At 43.3% G+C, this 15908-nt stretch overlaps 2 long non-coding RNA genes across 3 annotated transcripts; one reads left to right on the plus strand and one right to left on the minus strand.

Annotated features, from left to right (window-relative positions):
- Positions 1-2454: 2454 nt before the first annotated feature.
- LOC143361079 (uncharacterized) lies at positions 2455-7850 on the minus strand. Of its 2 annotated transcripts, none has more exons than XR_013083410.1 (3): positions 7719-7850; positions 2770-3355; positions 2455-2674 (listed from the first exon to the last, which is right to left on the minus strand). It is a non-coding gene; the product is annotated as an uncharacterized LOC143361079 (long non-coding RNA). The 2 variants fall into 2 exon arrangements; XR_013083409.1 differs by having other exon boundaries at positions 2458-2614; positions 2766-3355.
- On the plus strand, positions 7727-14524 carry LOC143361078 (uncharacterized). Its single transcript, XR_013083408.1, has 2 exons — positions 7727-8061; positions 14135-14524. It is a non-coding gene; the product is annotated as an uncharacterized LOC143361078 (long non-coding RNA).
- The last annotated feature ends 1384 nt before the right edge of the window (positions 14525-15908 follow it).

Below are 15908 nucleotides of genomic sequence, written 5' to 3' on the forward strand. Positions count from 1 at the left end.
TAATCTGTCTCCGTAAATCGTCATCGTCCGTCAGGACGACGAGCACGTTCACCACGCTGCTTGGCACTGCAACGCCTTCGTCTATTCATCACCTCGTCATAACGACGACAAAACGAGCGAGAGAACGAGAGAGGCTCCGGCAACGGGAACGCGCGGCGGTACGACGACGATCCGATGTTGCACGCGCGTGACGCGCCGTTAGAGAGGGTAGGACTCTCGCGGCGGACAGACAGACGGACGACACACCGGTGTCCTTGCGCGAGCAGCCTCTACAGCCTTATCGGAGCTCGACGCACGATTGGCCGAATGATCCCCTGAGTTGTCAAAAACCGTCAACACAAAACCTGTCCATCGTGCTCTCTCCCTCGATTGACAATATCTCTCCCTTTCTTCGCAGAGTTCTCTTTTCTTTCTTTCTTTCTTTCTTTTTTCGTTCTCTTTTGTCTCGTTCACACACAAAACGAAAAACGGATTTATCCGACGAACGGTTCCGGGACGCCCGTTGTCGCACGACGATTGCGAGAAACCTCGTGCGGACACGACGACGACATCGACGACGGAACAACGATGAATAATAATAAAAACGGGTTTTACAACGGGCCGACGATTTGCGAAAACATTCCAATGTCTGTATGTGTCAGAGAGCGAGCGAGCGAGAGAGAGTGAGTGAGTGAGAGAGAGAGAGAGAGAGAGGATTGTCGCGTGGATGCTCGTCGTCGTCGACGATGCTCAGAGCGAGAGCGTCCTCTCGGTATTCGCGGACGGCTGACTCTGACTGCTCGGCTGACTGACTACTCCGCGCCGGGTAGCATTGGCCCCGCTAAACGGTTGAAAGTAATACTGTCTAGTGAGAGGCTGTTGGGGCCAACATCGGTCTTCCTCGCTCCCTAACGTCTCGCTCTCTCTGTCTTACACTTTGGTTCCGCGCGCTCTCTATCGTCCGGTGTGTGTATACGGTGTGCACGGTTGTACGGCGTGTGTCCCTGTCCGTCGATTCGTCGTCACGATCGTGTATCACACCACACGCGAGCGTCTCTCGTCGTATTGGTGAACACCGTGGTGGGTACCGGTGTGTTGGAAGCACGAGCGCGACGGGTACGCGACTGTAGTTCCCCGACGCGATGGTGTGTTGGTTAACGCGCGCGGATCGTCGAAGAGACTGTGTGCGCGCTCGTCGGCATCGAACACGGACGCGACTGAGCGTCCTGGTGTGATAGGTCGAGGGACGCGGGTGGGAGTTAGGTACACGCGCGCACGTACACACAAGCGCAGGCGCACACGAACGCCATCTAGCAGCGGCGCGACACTCGGACCCGACGCACGCACACAAACAAACGTAGCGGGACGCGTGTGCCAGAGACGCGGACTGGTGGGGACTGCGAGCGTCAACGGTTAGGGAAGGGAAGGATGCGGTTCGACCGGGTGGAGGGGGGGAAAAGACGAGGAGAACCGACGACGGCCGAACAGAGACCGAGAGAAGGACGCGCAGGGGTTGGGTGGGGTGAGAAACGACGTAGCCCGAGCTTAGGCGAGGGGTCGCTCCTCCGGCCGAGGGGTTGTCGTGCCGGTGGGGAGGTTTGACCTGAGCTAGTTCCCCTCCATTCAATCCACGGCCACAATATCGGTTATAGCGAGCCACTGTTGCCAGATTGTGCGCCTCGACGGCGCGGCGCGGCGTGGTGGCGGCGGCGGCGGTGGCGGCGTGTGGGTGGAGCCACGCGATAGAGGGAAAAGGTCCCCCTGTAACAAGCGTCCTCTCCTCTCTTGCCTCCACTCTCTCTCTCTCTCTCTCTCACTCTTTCTCCGTTTATCTTTCTCTAGTTCTCGTGCATACTGCTCGATCCGAGAAACGAGCACGTCTGTGTCCGTTTCTCTCTCGCTACCTTGCGCACATTCTCTCTCGCTCCCTCGCCTGTTCGCTCTCTCCTTCTCCCCCTTTTCGATCCTCTTTTTCTCCGTTCTTCCTTTCCGCCGGCACAACCCGACTGCCCGACTGTCTCTCTCCGCACAATGGCGTCCTCCGTCTTCCGTTCGCGGCTGCTCCCGCGCTGTTGTTGTCGCTACCGGGACGCACGCAGACCCCTTCGAATCCAAGGTGCATGTGGCATTTCTACGTGCGCCGCCCGGAACTTATGTACCAACGGTATGCGTGCCTCGATGGCGATAGCGCTATAGCGACTGGCACATACTACATACGCTGCCGAGCGGCTGCGACCGGGATGTTTGACGCGATCTTGTTCGGAAGATCGATTAGCTACAGGGAAATTAGCGGACAGTTTCCTGGGAATCTTAACCCCTTGCACTATATAACAACCAGAGACCGACCGGGGATCAGAATTTCGCACAGAATCTACTAGGGTACTTGTCCCTATTGTCGTCCTTCGTATTTTAATGGGTAGTAAAACTTAACTTTGGCAAAAAAATCGGCGAGACTATTTTTCTAATTAAATTAAGCCAGCAATGCACACGTTGCGAAGGAAAATATTTTATTTTTTAACTCTTGAAGCATATTACATATTTTTTCAAAGTCGCACAAAAGAGGTAAGGAGTACGTCTGTTATGGTTCATTGGTCCATTTAGGGACGCAACGCTGCAAGCTCCCATCTTTGGACACCTAAGTGGAATTAGGAAATCTAGTCATAGCGATCGTCAAATACTCAAAAATGGCCTCCCTCTAAAGTTTAAATTAGAAAGAGGTAAATAATGTAATTAACGAGTTCTAAAATTGTGGACCTTAATAAAAGGGTCTACATATGATTGGGTACGTACTTCGCATGATTGAGGACCATTTGAAATATGTATTAATAATAAATATCCGAACGCTTCCACAGCCATTAGCTAGCTCCTAATAGACAAGTATACTCGTCTCCATCGATTTCTGCCCCCATAATCGAAATCCTTCGTAGCACTCCTCCACCTAGGGACAAATATCTGAAGAATCCGCAAACGTATGATATTCATACACCGGCGGCCATTCCGTTAATTCGTCTCAAAGTGTTTTTCAACGGTTTCGGACGTATTGGGAATGTCGAAACGGGATTTCACGTTTCAGAGTTGTTCCTCGCGCGTGTCTGCGTCTGGTATACTAACGCAAACATGTGTGTATGCACGTATATGTACAGGCGCGAGGAGATAGGTTCACGCGTTATTTCTGCGTGTTTGTCCCCGCGGATGAATACGAAGTTGCTCTTCGAGTCCTCGTTACGTGTCACGGATGTTTAGAATGATCCGTCTCTGTGTATGTTTCAGACAATCACGGTCATCTCGAGTGTCTCTCCTGCGTCTCAGCCTCGAAAGATCGGTCGCAGCGTTGCCTTGCCACAGGTTGCGGACGTATCGGTGACCATACATGCAACTATAACGAAATCAGACGTTGTTTTTAATACCTATCACCGACGACGATTAATCGGACTCGCTGCGTTCTCCAGCTGGATCATTTTTCTTCGACGCATAACTAACACGAATGTTCAAGATTGAAGCAAATTCCGAAAGAACAATACAGATACAAAATTTTTTTCAAAATAGATGGGACAAATGTGTGACACAATTTGCGATACAACAAAAGTGCGAAGGTTAAATTTAAAATAATATTGGGAAGATTAACATATTATCCCCTGTTAGAATTATTGAAAGAAGAAAGCCATCTTTATTTTACAATTCGGTCAGATGATTTGTATTTTACGTGAAGATCCTTCACTGTTTGAATTTTTAAATTTCCCGCGCTAACTCGACAACCCGTACGCCCTCTTCCTCTTCTACCTGCTTCCGTTTGTAGCCTAGCAAAAGGCAACAAGTGTGCGATACACGATAATACGTGTAATAAGACACGAAGTCTGTATTTATTGTGCAAGCCTAATCCAAAATCCCGTCTGAGCAAACCAAACGTGAAACTCTAACATTTACTTATGATTAGACTGAGGATTTGATGAATTTATGATAAAAATTAGTGGGGGGACGCATAAAACCGTAAAAATACTGAATGCGAAACTACTGTTGTGTTATTTTCAACCCGATTAACCTTTTAAGAAAGGAAATGAATTTTTATTTCGCTCTGGTTTGTTGCAATTGGGGCAGACAATTTTTATTTTGCATAAAGATCCTTACAATCTCTGTCGCTGTTTAAGAATCGAGTTAAAAATGATTTTTCAGACGAGGAAGGGTTCAGTAACAATTATGCGTAAAAATTACTGCTCCGCAGCGTGCCAAGCGTAGAACTACAGTACTTTGTCGTGCATCGAGAGCGAAAGGGCCCTCATCCTTACACACCACTCCGGCCATCCCACGCCTAAATCCGTGCCTGGGAGTCGCTACATTCTGTCCCGTTTGCTCTTCGACCAGGATTGTTCATCCTCTCCCTTCCGTTAAAATCGCCCTTTCTTTTTCCGGCCCTCCGCATTTTCTCTGTTGCACTTCGAAACGCACGCGCGGCTCTCTCACGACCGCGCCACGAGTTATCCAGTGGCGTCACCACAACTTAACTAAAATTGCAAAGGAATCGTGCTCAATCATTCGAACAACAACAGATCAACGTTTCTCCACGTCCCTAATGTTTACACAGTCGTCCTCGGAAAGTAGCTATACGCGTGGAAAGTTCTCCGGTGTTCTCGAATGCATCGAGTTCGGATAATCGAGGCTCCACTTTATCGCGATTTACGCAGCCAAGTACGATCCGAACTGTATCGTGCTTGGACTCTTTTTAACCGGAAAAATGTCGCGAATATTTTTCTAAAAGTTTGGTAGAATAATGTGTAAGGACGGAAGAGTGTCGTCAAAAAATGAGTATTGCTTCACCGAAATATCTGATCTCCTACAATGTTAAACCACGGATGTTCTGTCTTTCTTTGCTTCGGGACGAAATCAAATTCTATTCTTTTGCAACCAATATATTTAGGTAGTGGGGTAGACGTACAGAAAATACAGATTTTTTAGTTAGATGTGTGAAAAAGTTGAGAAATTCACAAATTTCTGCAATAATTCTACGCAGTCTGGACAAAGGATCGTGGTAATGGTTGGAGAGTATGGTATGGTTGGGAATTCTGTTCGGTTTCGGAAAATGTTCTCGGCGTAAGGCCAACGGACCTGGAAATCTTTGTTTCGGACGGGGTTGTAACGGTACGCTCGTTTTTCCTACCTGTCGCGACCCTTAAGTGCGAGGCGGTCACCTTTCCCAGGTAAATGTTCCTTTATCTGTTTCGTAAAACTCCGGGATTTCCGTATAAATTCGTCAACGCTGACTCTGGCAGTAACCTCCGTAAATGCGTTTATGACGGAAAAACACGGCGAGCACAATGAGCCAGTAAACCGACGCGAAACGACGCGCCGAACGTTCGCTTGGCCAACACTGTGGCCGAAAGCATTCGGCAGGAAATCGACGACAATTAATATTGATCCTGAGCGAGCGTAGGTCTTCAAAACTCTCGTTATACGTTTACTATTGACCGGTGGGAAACGGTCGGCTCCTCGGTGCCTCGATAATCACTCCCTTCTGTTCGATGATCGGCAGGACGTGTATCGTGTCCGACGATTACGCGATCGGAGACATGGATGAACGATGATTCGCCGGTCGGACATTGTGCGCAGCGCAGGATTATCGTAATTTGACTTTTATACCGGCTGGTGACGTTCACCGGTTAGGTGGCTCAAAGTATGGTTGCTCGAAGTAATCTCGAATCCGGTTGCGAGAGTAAAACGAATCATTAACTTAAAAGCGATTATCGTCTCTTCTTCTTTTGCACAGCGGCGAGCAATTATTTTTCTTGACCGCGAATCTTGCCACGGAGGTGGAGGTTTCTGTCGTAGAAAATGCGAGATTTTTCAACCGGCCGGAGAAGAAGAATTTCTTGAACAATTAAAAATCTAATGAGCATCTTTCCCGGAAATGGTGGGAAAGTTACGAAGTATGCGGTCAAACGTAAAGATACGGTGGTTATAACTCAGTTAGCTACAAGCTTTATAGTCGCCATTTTTGCTCCGGATGGTACACAAATTATACAGTACGTTGGCGTTTAATAAAAATAGACGGCGGGACTCCAACAATGTGTTTTAAACAATCGGAAATTGACGAGGAGGAGGGTTATTTCTTTAACAATTTTAATAAGCTTCAATGTTCAATATTTTAGGTTATGCCTGGATTTCGGTTCCGAAGAAAGAATCGGTCAATTTGTGCTGACGTAGGGAGTCCTTCGAGCTACTAATCTGTTCATAAACGGAACTGAAACTTATCTTACGATAACAAACATCAGACTCCAAGCAGCCAGAAAGTATATGTTGAGATCGATAAGTGAGATCGTTCTCTTCGCATCTGCGTTTCGTAATGAATAAATATTATAACTGGACAGCGGATCTTTAGGGGAAATAAACATTGCAACAACCTCGAGTGAAATAGGAATAAAATAAATATATCTAATAGGGGTAAATATATTAAGAATGAAAACCTAACCTAATAGGTTAAGACACTGACGGTATTTCTAAATTTTGTCGAAGGTTTTTCCCGTTTTCAATCCCGCCATTTTTGTCCACAGAATGCAGAAAGTCCGAAAATCTATCGACGACGAAGAAGTTAGTCCTCGAATGTTGATCAAGCCTGTACCGACTGTACTGTTATAGTAATTACAAAAGCTAGCCTGGGAGGTTCCAGGTCCAGGTAGTGGAGCATTATTTGTATGAAGAAAAGTCCGAATTGCGGCCCACGAACAAGCACTATGGCCGTGGGTCGAGGAATTGTCCGGCGTTTATGACCGTAGGACTCTTTTCATACCTCCGAGGCACCTGCACCCCGCCGCAGGCTTGGTTTTCCGAATTTTTCGGACGGTCAGCGGCGACGTTACCGGCTCGAAAGTGGTATTGCTTTATACGCGACAAGAACCAGCTAAAAATGGCGTACAGGAGAAACTAACGCCCGTAGCGCAAGGATGCAGGAAAACTGAAGAAAACGTACACCGGCGCGGCGCGCGCGATTAGCCTCGAGTATCAAATCGCTCGTAGCGAAAGACCATTTAAGGCTTCGTACCATAAGCAATACCTCTCGGTGATGAAACTCTATCTGCAATCGCGGTGGACTGAAGCGATTAACGTATTAGAAGGTTTAACTCGATCGGTCAAACAGTTCGCGGCAAAAGGAGGTTCCCTCCGGGCGACGTTGTGTCCGCTCTTTCTAACTCATTCTTTTCGCTCTTTCAGATCGGCATTGCACGCGTATTCGACGGGGATTGGACGCGAATTGTTGTAATCGACGAAATTATGGCAACCTTTCCTCAAGAAGTTCACATGCATTTAGTTCTTGCAGTTGGCGTTGAAATTGCCCTGAAAATATTCGACAGCTTGGCTCTTTGGCTTCGAGAAATTAATAAAAAATGTATCTACATTTATTGTAAATCTCTTTTCAACACTGGACGATTAAAGGGCCGGTTTATTATTTTACAATTGTCGCAATTAAAAAAATTCTTTTAGGCAAAATTGCGGACAATTCGATTAATTTTTATAAAGCAATATTTACCAGTTTATTTTATGCAACTCAACGCAAAATTTTGTTTAAAAAAATCTCAATGGCACCCGTAACAAAATCAAATTGATATTTGCCGATAGTCCATGATTATTGCGATAATGGGAGAAAATCTCAGCTGTTTCTATCAACTGTGCTCCCACATTTTCGACTCTCGGCGTCACTCGGACAGACACGTGTTAACCGCAAGACGTTCAAGCTAAAATTATAATGTCACCTGCTTGGATGACACAGCTCTCCGATGTCGGAGGATCCGGAGAAGATGGCGTTTTACAGCAAAACGCAGAGATATACGTTTTCGCAGAACGCCTCGTGATTCCGAGCGTTAGTCGAAGACTGCACGAGGAAAACGGTCTCTCGCGCCTCGCGCCGGAGTTCCGCGTTAATTATGCATTCGGAAATCTTCCTTTGTCATATCTTTGCGGGAGAAAAGAAACCATCGGTTGCGTAACCGGCGTGTCACATGTTCGACGTGTTATCATCGGCGTGCGCTAGTCATTCTGCGAGAGATAATACTCGGAGGAGAGGCAATTCCCTGTGACTCCTTCAGCGCGAAAGACGTACGTATACGTCCTCGTAGACTTAGTAATATTTTTCAAAGACGTATATGTATACTCAAGACATTTTTATTAATAGCTACGTTAACTATTTTGTTCAATTAGATTGACCTGGGATGACGGACGTCGTCATATTGGCGACACAAGCTCAATAATTCATAAACTTGAAAACTTGATTTGTTTATATTAGTAAGAATGTTGTGTTTTTCTTAGGTATTATTGTAGAGCACGAAAAGACGAATCCAACGAGTATAATGACCGTATGGTTTCGATCATTCAATCTCGAGATATTCGTGTCCGAAGAGAACAAACCTAATCCAAATTTTGCCTTTCAAAAATAAAAATTTCGAGAATAGACGATCGAGACCATACGATCATTGTGTTCGTTGAACTAGTCTTTTCAAGCTCCACAAAAATATCAAAGAGAAATACCAGGCTTAAATTCCAAGCAGTTAAAGATGTTTATATCAAAGCATTATTTTACAATATCTCGAGATTGAATAATCGCAACTGTATGTTCATGGTACTCGTTGGACTCGTCTTTTCAAGCCCCGCAAGAATACCGAAGAAAATATATAGGGTGTCATATAAAAAGACCACTGGTAACCTCGAAATCTTGTAAAAAGAATGATACTGAGAAGAAACTTTGCCCGCCGATACACATATCTCTTAAAACAGTGTAACATTGTCCTGATACACTTCATCGTACAACAATCAGCAAGTCGGGCAAGCGAACGGATTTCAAAGGAAATCCTTTGTGTGCTGGTTAGGCTCTCGTTTACGCTCGCGCGTTTCTTCGACGTTTAAACTTTCCTGGTGGCTACCGAATCAGTGGAACTTTTCCCGCCTCCCCCTCTTCGTTGTCTACCGACCGGTGAACGATAATTAAGGCTTAGCTAATCACGACGTCCGATTGCTGAAATCTCCTCGGCGGCGGTTTCGCGCGGCCGCGGCAGCAGGTTTCCCGCGACACAGCCAATCCCTTTTCTGCGAACCCGGTCCCGGCCGATCGGGGTCGCAAAATTTCCATTTTATTGCAAAACCTGGCCTGGCGATCCCGGAGGGCCGCCGCGCGTTCGCGCAAGCTGCTCGCTTTTACGAGCCCGGCACTGACCTCTGACACACCGGGATGCGACGCGCCGTGATCATTCTACTGTCCTACGGTCGCCTAACTTCGCCTGCGAAAACCTACGCTCGCGCCTACAGTGCTGGACAGCGATCGCAGAGAATGGGGTGGTAACGTGCCCCCCACCTCGCCAGTTTTATATTTAAAAAATTTTAGTCTCCTAAAATCTGATTCGAGTTAACAGCTGAAAATAATAACCCTTAAATACCCTTAAATCATACCCTTCTACCCTTAAATTCTTGTAATTTTTGTATTCTTTCAAATTGCAACCTATTTTTGCCATAAATATTTGCCATGAATTTTTGCTTAAAATTTAAACTATCGTTTCTATTTCTAGTTCTTATAGACTATAACACACGTACTGGTACATACTTTCAATCTCTAGATATTAGTGTCTGAAAGGTCTGTGTTAGGTTAGGTTTGTTCCTTTCAGATACGAATATCTCGAGATTGAATGATCGGAACAGTATGTTCATTATACTCGTTGGACTGGGCTTGTTATGCTCTGGAAGAATGTCGCAGAAAAGACAAAAGTTTTTGTTTAAAAAGAAATTATTAAACAAAATTTTGTTTAAAAAAAAATAGTTTTTTTCAGTAACAATATTAGAAGATTAGGAAAGGAGTTAAATTTTTATTTCACTTCGGTTCGTTTGTAATTCGGTTAGAAACTTTTGCATAAAGATTCACATTGTCGGTAAGAAGCAGCAAGTGCGAAATAGGAATTAGGATTGAAGAAAACGCGTGGATGGTAGGGCGATCTGTTAGGTTATCGAGGATAATTTCCCGGCAATGCCGTCCCGCGCGAAATATCAACTGAAACGAAAAAACTTCGCGAATCCCTCGGCCGAGGGATGCAGTAGCACTTAACCTTTGGCACGAGCGGCGAATCTGCATCGGACTGCAGCGGCCGCGTGCGCCCTCTTCTAGCCGAATCGATATTCTCCCAGTAATGCAGGTAATTTATTGCTTAACACTCTGATTACCATGTGAATAACGGGTGGTACGCGGATAACTATGCTCGTGTCGGCATGCTCGCGCACCACTGCCCGTCGCGTCGCATAAATTCATTGGGAAAATGCGCGCGCGTGTTCAAGTATCACGAGAAGACAAAGAAATAAAGTGGGAGAAAGAGTATTTTCAAAATGACGAAATTATGCTAAGTTTTTGCGCAACGGGTTTTTTTTCCAACGTCTCATCTCTCAGGTCTCTCAGGCTCGATTTATCGGCGGTCTCGATCGTTAGATTGTATCGATCTCGCTGTTTTGAAACCGACAGATTAATCGTATCGTCCAAAATTGTTATCGGACCACCAATCGGCTTGCGACGTGCTCGTCCTTTTGTCCACGAGCCATTTTTTACGTTTGCGTTCGTGCACATGTGCGGTTCCTGGTTCTGGGAATTTTTGTCTAAAAAAGGGAAGAATAACAAAAAATTGTTGTAAGGGGTTGTACGCATTTTTAGGTTCGTTGTGTGTAGGATCTGTATGGGAAATAAAAATTTTGCGCGGGAATCGAACAGAATTAGTAATATATAGTAATTATAATTACTGTAGTTATTAATATACATATATACGTAATAATTAAATTTTTTAAAATGATTTAAATACGAATTTTATTAGTAAATTAAATTTGTAAGAAAATTTTAATTATAATTATAGGGATAAATTTAAAAAAATTAATTGAATATGAATAATAAACTATATATATATATATATATATATATATATATATATATATATATGATATTTTATTAATTGTAATTGTGCACAAAGTCGAATAGAATTTTCGACAAATTACGCTTTTCAAAGTTTCACTCTTTTGAATATAATTCCGTACAAATGTTTCTTTCATGCTTCTCCTAACGTTTCTTTTGCCAGTTAGCAACGAATTCCAACGTCCACGATGACAAGAAATCGAACGAGCAAAGCCGTATGAGTAATCTAAAGACGTCATTAAGTATTCTGCATGCACTGATTCCAGTCATTTCGAATTCAATGCCTACGAAATGGTTAATCTCTGGACGCTTCTTCGCCGAGTTATCGATACTTTCGATCAAGAATCTTCTTTCAGAAAGTGTATTAGCTGCACAAATTAATTCACGACCCTTGGAATTCATCAATTCTAACTTATCCGAGACGCTACCTAAATAGTAGGAAGATGAACAGAATTTAGAAATGTTAATATGTTATATATATTATTCTTAGAAATGTTAATATATTATTCTTAATCTAGGGAAATTATTAATCCTCGGTCGGATCATAGTTGCCGGTGACTGGGTCTCGCGTGACCCAGTGTATAGTCGCCTAGCTACTATACACTGTACAGTACAGTATAACGAGTATACAGTCAGAGACAAAAGGGTACTCGAGATCCACACGCATGGGTCGTCGCAGACCCAGTCATCGTCATGCGAGGGTTAAAGAATGAGGGAATATTTAGCTTTTACGCTTTATAATCCGTCCCGGAATTTTTTCTTTTCCATAAACATTCGCAGTCTAATTATAATTTGACTGTTAACTATTTACTATGCTCTATTTACTTTATTCTTTATTGTTTACTATTTATTGTTTTTTATTTATTTTTTTCTGTCGTTTTAATTTTTACTATATCGTTGCACACCTTGTATTCTGGTTCCGATTAAATTAAGTTACATGAAGATTCTCGAGGATTTTAATTAAAATTTTATCACCGACTGTATATTTTTTGAGGATGAGCAGCGGGCGCATGTTTCACGCGACAAAATTTTAATAGTCCCTGATAATGAATACGGACGGTCTTTAGCAAATTGTCGTGGCCGTTGCATCAGGTTTCCGTCAATCGATGGCAAGGTTGTTCTGGGGAAGTTGTTGAGGGCGACGGACTTATACGGTAGGAAGTTATACTTGACCTGCAATTTTCATAACGCGCAAGCTTCTAGGCGTTCATCCTTTCTACAATGTTCGTCTATCCGCGATCGAAGTGCCCACACGCGTTAAATCGGCTCGCGCAAATCATAAATCACTGTCGGAATATTTATATTACCATTTTAGAGACCTCCATTGATAAGGCTTTGTAAATATTTCATCTCGACGCGTTAGCTTGTACCACTTGCAACAGCTCTCATAGGTCAACTAGGCTAGTTAACTAGACCGTGGATCTGTGCGCAAAATAAAAATTGTCTGCATCAGTTGCGAGACACCGGAGCCCCATTCATCGGTTTCAATGATTTCCAGAAAATCACGTATCAACTTTTATTGTTCTATCGTGCTCAGAAATGCATCGAACAAAAATTGCAAATGCAAAATAAAAATTGTCCAGATCTTGTCGGCAGATCAAGACTTTGATCAATTCTAGAAAAATTGAGCTTAGAATTAGAAAAAAATTAAAGATTTATCGAAGATCATGCTATCAAGATTTCCCCTTCTACCGCGTTATTCTCCCACGCTTCAACAGAATTCAAACAGAATTGTGTGTACACCAACGCGTTGAAGACACTATCGAAACGATTAGAGACGTCTTCTGATTTAATCAAATTATACTTCGAAAGTCCAAGACAATAACCCTTTAGCTCCCCAGTCGGTTTTTCCATCGTCTTCAAGCTGATTCGTCGAGCCTCGATATTCTATTCGGAACGTGGCCCACCGGGACAAATAATTATGCATAGCTGCATTGTCGTTCGAGCCCAGGAGTCGAGTAATCGGTGCATCGTAATTGGATCGTGTATCGCACGAGCCGTCGAGCGGATTCGAGAAACGTGGACTAATTGGGGGGATTCCTGTTTCTGCCGTTTTTAATAACCGGCTCGCGCAGATTTTCGTTGGATCACTGACGCGACACCGGCCCCCGTACGTGACGTGTCGCGAGTGAAACGCTCGCCGAAAACCGGAGCGAAATTCTGTTCGCCGCAGCGAAACGTCCACTAATTAGTACCGATCCGAATTAGACGTTTCCCGGTTAGGGCTTTCTCCCCGAACTGAGATTTCTTCAGCTAGCCGATTTGCTATCGATCGACACCGATTTCCAGGGAAGTTAGCTCTAACCGATTAAAAAGCTCGGTTTTTCAGTGAGGTTTTTATAATTTTAGTGAATATGAAGAAAAAAAATTGGGAACCAGTCGCCTGTGATTGTTAAAGGAGAGGAATTTTTATTTGCTGCTTGCAATTTATGCGGAAGGTCTAGCGATGTGTTTATGACGAAAATGGGTAGCAGTGGAAAGATTAAAATAATTGGAGAAAGCTCCAAGTAATTTTTGTTTGGTGCAATTTATGCTACCGAAGATAAGTCTAATTATATGTTAGAAACGTAAGAATGATAAATTTTTTTTTCTGGGTTTCAAAAACGGCGAATAACTCCGCCATTTTTTGATATTTCGTTCTGAAAAAAATTCAGTATCGAGTCAAGAGTTGTGTTGATGTCACTGTAAAAAACTAGAATTTTTCACTCATTAGTTGTCCTTAAAAAAATTCCTGAAAACCACACATTTTTGGATAGTCGAAGTAATCCAGGCCAGGTTCCAAAAATAGGGAATAACTCCGCCATTGTTTGATATTTCGTTTCGCAAAAAATTGGGTATCGAGTCAACAGTTGTGTTGATGTCACTGCAAAAAACTAGAAATTTTTAACAAAAATTCCTGAAAAGCACACATTTTTGGATAGTCGAAGTAATCTAGGCCAGGCTCTAAAAATAGGGAATAACTCCGCCATTTTTTAATATTCCGTTTCGAAAAAATTGGGTATCGAGTCAAGAGTTGTGTTGATGTCACAGCAAAAAACTAGAATTTTTTACTCATTAGTTGTCCTTTAAAAAATGCCCAAAGACAGCACATTTTTAAATAGTCAAGGGACTAAGGGACCAACGAAAACTTGAAGGAATTGTTGAAGAACGAGAGCAATTTTTATTCGTTGGTTGCATATTATGCTGCCGAATATAAGTCTAATTATAAGTTAGAAACGTAAGAATGATAAAACATAGTTCGCAGATTGATCGGAAGAGGATTCCCCCTCGGCCAATGAAGATCTCGACGCAGCCTTCCTGCCGTTGGTTACAGCACTGTTGCAGACGTGTGTGTACAACCATAACTAGAACAAAGACAGCCCACTTTGAAAGACGGCCCTAGCAGCGCCAGTTGAATGGACAGCTCACAGCTTAGGGAGTGGGAGCCAGTCGGGTGGCTGGGTGCTTGAATCATCCCTTGGCTGCTAAACATCCCCTATTTCACGAGCCGGGGCTTTTACACGGGGTGAACGCATGTTTATCTGCACGGTGTGCTTAGGTAGGCCCGTGCAATATCCACAAAATCATTTGGCCCTATTATCTCGTCCGCAGAATTTGTTCATTTTCTATCATATAATTAATTTCCCACCCCTTTCCCCCTTCATTTCACTCTTCGGTCAAACACCCTCAACCCGTTGCCCCGAAATTGAATTTTAAGTCTTCCGATTGAAACATAATCATCGCGTCTGTCGCCTGTCGAAATAAAATAATTTGCATTGATTCAGAGTCGAATTAAAATTTAAAATAGTCAAAAGCTTTTCAATTAAAAATAATCAAGTTTGACGTACGAGCGGGTATTCTGGAACCTTCGGAGGAATTTTCTTTTGGACTTATGGATCTATTGCACCAAGGATCTATGCACTTTTATGTCTTTTCTTGTCACTAATGGATCCTCCCACTTACTTTACAGAACAAACAACTTATAGACTTGAATCGCACAGGTGCAATTTTCTTCTACTTCGTAACTACAGTCTGATGATCTACGGCCATCAAAAGTATAGAAAAACGTAGCCAGTTCGTAACTACTTCGACAACTTCGTGGACGGCAACTAAACTGTTGAGCGCCGCGAGTTCACAAAAATCTCCGAAACCGATCAAGCGAGAAACACAATACTATTATAACTGACTATTGTTTACAGTCATTAACAGGCTGCAGATTTTCATGAGAAAAATTAATAGAAGGAAACACTGAAAACACCAGCACAATTCAAGGATACAGTTACTTCCATAAAATCAAAAAAACTTAGAGAAATGACAAAATCATTATTTTATTATTTGACAAAAATAAGTAATTTCGGTACCATGCGTATAAAATTGAAATTCCTATTAGATTGGCACATGCAACAACATCTCACACTGTTTTGCATATTATACTGGGCCATAAATTCGCGAAATCCTCGATTCACTGATGAGCACAGTGAATTCTCGCTATAAGTCCCTTGCCCGGTTCCGGCGAGGGACATTTAGATGAAATCTGTCGTTCACGTCGAACGTTGCACTTGAAACACACAGTGCACGCTGGAAATGTAAGTGCGCGTCTTTATGGCCAAAACCAGGGACGTACCCTGCGGTGGTGTGGGTAATTCCAGGGCCCGGAAAACGCGAGGCTTCTAGTGACTTATAGCGGAAATTCACTGTAGACTGCGGACCCTTATCACTTTGATTGCCAAACTAGAAACCTCAAAAATTGCATAAAATCAAAGTAGGTTATTTAATGAAACAAAAATTTAAAAAATTAAACGTATGATACTGAGTAGTCCTCCAACTTTCTTACATTTTACAGTCCCAAATCGTTACAATTAATATATTAACGTAAAAATTCAATTTAAAATCTGGACAAATAATTCCGTCACCCACCTATGGGTTATATGGCAGTCAATGTGTTGTGCAAAAATTGTCTGCATAAATCGCGCAGTAGCCACATAACGACCTTGAACGACCTCAGCAAGTCAAAAATAATATATCAACATTC

Source organism: Halictus rubicundus, chromosome 14 (genome assembly GCF_050948215.1).
Source record: "Halictus rubicundus isolate RS-2024b chromosome 14, iyHalRubi1_principal, whole genome shotgun sequence".
Classification (NCBI taxonomy): domain Eukaryota; kingdom Metazoa; phylum Arthropoda; class Insecta; order Hymenoptera; family Halictidae; genus Halictus; species Halictus rubicundus.